Genomic DNA, 4,751 nt, shown 5'->3' on the forward strand with positions numbered 1-4,751 from the left:
AAAAATGTTCTTCTAGATAATATAAGTGCTTTTTATCCACACAAGATAATTAATTGTTGCAGTGTGTTGTCTTTTATAAGATTTTCATAGGAGGCAGTTCAATCGAGAATTTTTTTTCCATGTGAGACTGTTAATTGAAATGTTAATTGAGAGGGACTATTTACAAGGGCATGCAGTGATAGGACAAGGGGTAGTGTCTTTAAACTGAAAAAGGATAGATTTACATTATCTATAAGGAAGAAATCCTTCCCTATGAGGGTGGTGAGGCACTGGAACAGGTTGCCCAGAGAAGCTGTGAATGCCCCCTCCCTGGAAGAGTTCAAGGACAGGCTGGACGGGGCTTTGAGCAACCCGGTCTAGTGGAAGGTGTCCCTGCCCATGGCAGGGTGTTGGAACTAGGTGGCCTTTGAGGTCTTTTCCAACCTAAACCATTCTATGATTCTATGAAAGCAGTACACTCGCCAGCAGGTGACATCTGTGAGTACTCAGACTACTGCTACAGCGCTGAGTTAGATTTCTACTAGTTGTTGGTTTGAAAATCTGTCATAAAAGTGAACTGGAAAGCTCAAATAAAAACTGAATAAATTCTATATTTATATTCTTGAAGACACCTATTGACCAGGCTTTCAATGTATTCATTACAGAAATTGCTATACAACTTTTATAATAAATTTGTTTTCTTTCCCACATCTATAATAATTATATAGCATTTTTATCTCACTAAAAATATATCAGAATATACTATTTTGTGGTATCTCTAGTACCACAAATCACAAAGATTTTTTTTCTCTGAGATCTGACAATGATGTTTAACAAGAAAGCTGTACTGAATGAGATAGTGCTAGTAATATTCAGTAAATAAAAGGGATTGCAGAAGGATAGGTGGGTGTAAAAAGTGAGATATATTTGTGTACCAGACCACTTGTAAGTGGTAGTAATGAACACGCAGCTCTGCAATTACCCACTTTGAAACCGGATTTGAGATTACTGAATAAAAGAAGTCTGGACAACTACATATTTGAATATAGGAAATATATATATGCATGTTTCTTGTAAGAAATAGAATGCATCGGAACCATTGTTGCCGCACATTATTCCAGCATAACATAACATACAAAATGAGAAGAGATGGAGACAGTGACTGTGACCGCACTTTCAATATTCAGCCTCAGGTACAAAATTACTCTGTGCTGTAAGCAGGGCTAGGATTGCAAGTTTGTTTTGTTGTGTAAGATCTTAAGTGCAATCAAAGGGTAATTTTATGAAGATCCTTCTCCCCCCCTCGAGCTGTAAAGAAAGTCATTGTGTGGTGACACAGAAGATGCTGAGAAGGCTCATTCATGTTTGTGACTTTGGGCAGATGACAGCTATGGAGCAATATTAGCCACAGCTGCCAAGGAAAACACAGGCCAAACCAGGTACCTTCCAATTAGACTGCCTTAAATCCAGATTTAACATTTTGGAAAATCGCTTCCTTGAAAAACTATTTTCTGTAGTTTGATGGATGATTTCCTCCTTTGGCAGTTGGTTTCTGAGGGTGAGGGAGCGGGGGCCATGACACAGGCATGTGCTCACCCCCCGACCCCAGCCCTGTGAAGCCCGGCCAGGGGACTGACCCGAGGCCCGATGGCGCTGCAGGGATGAGGCCAGAATGATGCCTGGCTGGGAAACCACATTGGTGGTTTGGGGCAGGGGGGGAGGTGGCCCTGATGTGGCACAGGCCGGGAGTGGAGACTGAACTTTTAAAGCAGCCTTGAGAGGGGGGAGGCCCTGTAAGGGCTCCTCACAGCCTGCTCCCACCTGGCCCCCAGCTCCCTCCCAGCTGTCTGGCCCAAGCCCTGCAGCTGCCTTGGGAAGGGGTGGTTGGGAGCCCACTGCCAGACCCCCCAGCTAGTAGGGCATGAGGCCGCAGAGGTCCAGGGGTGACAAAGCAAATGTTTGATAGGACACCGGTCAATTTTTCTCTTGCTTGTGTTACTCACTGAAGCTGGGGTGCTGCTGGGGAGACTTCATCAAACCCTTGGTCTGCCTGAGAAAGGCCACTGCAGTGCAGCCACTGAAACAAAAGCCTTGGCACCTGCATTTCCTGAGGTAGGTAAAATGCTCTCCGTGTTTGTGAAACCGCCACTTCACAGTAGACTTGCTGTTTATCAGCCCATACCCAATCTACTCTGTGGGGGTGACCATCACACAGAATGATCTGGGTAAATTCCTGAACCCTCTTGAACTCCTTGGGCCCCTGGATGTCAGTGAATTGATTTTTAATCCAAGTTTGGAGTCATCCCTGCTTTGGGGTAGAAGCTGATCCCAGACATCAGTGCTGGCATATGTTTTATTCTTATTGTATGGGCAGTGTTTGTGGCTGTTGACCATGTGGAACCATCTGGTGTTATTTACTAATGCTGGGACATTTGTGGTCCTTTGCTGATGGCACAGTGCTACTCTTGAATATTTCTAACTGTTTTTAATAGGCAAGCCTTGAGTAATTGGCCATTTTTAAAAATCTGAAGGTCTGTCTTAAGACTTTGTCTATAAATATCTGATTATGATTGATATGATATATTAAAATCCATAGGAAAATCACAATAAAAATACAACTGCAGTGTTTTCAGTATAATGGTGATATTCAATTGTAACTTGCCTAGAGCATCAGGCACACGGTAAATATCTCAGGTTATTTTATGAAGCTTTTGAGCAGGGTGAGATGGCTAAGGTCTGATTCCTACCGGTATGAATTGTAGAAGTCTACCAGAAGAGGTGGCTCTGGATTCAGATGATTAAACAAATCAATTACTTCAGCCTCCACTATGTGTTCATGAAATCATGTAGAATGGAGTGATAACATTGATGCTGGAGATACCAGAAAATATGGTATCTATTAAAAGGATGCATGAAGTTTTCTTTGAAGTTGACTGACTGGACTGATAAAGCTATTTCCATGGACTTTTTCACCTACCTCATGTATAAGAATGAGTTTCTTGTTTACTAAACTTGTTTATTAAGCAGTAATATTAAACTGTAGATAGTAAAGAGGAGTGTTCAGAAAAAATAGCATAATAATTTAAACTCTAGTGAACTTGACTTGTAAAGGAGGGTAACTAAGTGCATCCTATGCTCATGCTGTTTGGGTCTAATAGACAGTTCTGTGTTTCTCCATTTTTTATAAAAGAAGACAAAAGACAGTAGTTCTTCCCCCATTGGTAAAGTTAAACTTTCTTTATACACCTGTAGATTTCTATCTAACTATACAAGCTTTTTATTTATATTAAAAAGAGTACTTTAATTAAAGGTCTTGCATGCATATGCATGATTTATTACTATCTGACATAAATATGTAAAACTGAATAGATTTATCTATGATGACAGTAAGAAAAGTCCCAGTTTTATTTATGACCAGTGTTTCTGACTGATTTTGCTGCTAGATAAACAATTGTGTCTCAAAGCCACAGATGATCTTCCTCTCTTGTCTTTGATTTCATTTTATCACGATTTACTACAATTTTCAGTCAGTGTTTTCTTTTGTAAAAAGTTCTCAGGTGGCATATATGAATCCAGGTACAGCTTTAACCTAAAAGATATTCATCGTCCAAAAGAAGGTAGCAGTACTATTCACAGGTATTGATATTGATTAATAGTGCTTTTCATTGTACATTTTCACCATACTACTATGCCTTCCTACAACAGCGCAGATCAAAAAGTGCTGTGTTGGTGAGACTTCAGAGTGTTCTGGATTCAGGGCTGCAGATGGGATCAGAGCACTCCATAGGTTGTTGTAGTCCTGCACCTCCTCTGCTGGATAACAGTAGCTGCCTACAGCACCAAATCTTTGTGGTTCCCAACCAAATAGACGGGTTCTTCACTGCAGTGAAGTCTCTGGGAGGTTGCTGACAGTAACAGATTGTTGTTCCCTATCTAGCAGAACATATCTCACACCAGCCAATATCAAGTCAGCAATGTTTCTACATTTGTTTTTCTTTTTTTTCTGTATATGCAAATATTGATGCTGAAGAAAGTCAGTACTACAAATTTTCAATTCAAAAGACTGGGATTTTTGTTGCAAATATTCTTATGTCTTTTCTTAGGATTCTGTGGGTAGATATATTAAGTGAAGACTGTTTCTCTAATTGAACTACAGCAGGCTTTTATTGCTTTCAAAGATCTGTTTACACAATTTGGAGGAGTATTTAGTTATTAGCCTCTCTGTCCTTTTGATGGTATCTGGGAAGCTATGATGAAGCATGTAGATTCAGAGAATACTGAATATCTGCCAGGAAAACTTCTAAGGTACCACAGAACAGTTTGGGTTGGAAGAGACCTTAAAGGTCATCTAATTCCAAACCCCCTGCCATGTGCAGGGAAAGGGGAACCTTGCAGAAACCCGTCCCTGGGTGGGCTCGAACCACCAGCCTTTCGGTTAACAGCCGAACGCGCTAACCCATTGCGCCACAGAGACTCCTGGTAGTGTTGACGTTATATTTTGTCAGTAGTACAGCTGCCTATGGGAGAATTGAATGGCACAGGTCAACACCTTGTAGCAGATGATATGGAATATTGCAGATTAGATGAAACAATGTATGTGTGTCATCAGTTTATGTTGAAATGACAGAGAAAATCCTCTGCTCTAGAAGGCAAAATCTGCCCTGAAAATTCACACGATGCATTGTTTCCTGTACCTTTATGTTGCCCTCTCACCACCTTACTGGTTTGAACAGTCAGTGGCATTTCCTCACTTCCCACCCACCCTTGAAGGA

At 40.9% G+C, this 4,751-nt stretch overlaps 1 non-coding gene across 1 annotated transcript; it reads right to left on the minus strand.

Annotated features, from left to right (window-relative positions):
* Window positions 1-4,379: 4,379 nt before the first annotated feature.
* TRNAN-GUU (transfer RNA asparagine (anticodon GUU)) lies at window positions 4,380-4,453 on the minus strand. Its single transcript has one exon. It is a non-coding gene; the product is annotated as a tRNA-Asn (tRNA).
* Window positions 4,454-4,751: the final 298 nt, after the last annotated feature.

The sequence above is a fragment of the Phalacrocorax aristotelis genome, chromosome 2, assembly GCF_949628215.1.
Source record: "Phalacrocorax aristotelis chromosome 2, bGulAri2.1, whole genome shotgun sequence".
Lineage (NCBI taxonomy): Eukaryota > Metazoa > Chordata > Aves > Suliformes > Phalacrocoracidae > Phalacrocorax > Phalacrocorax aristotelis.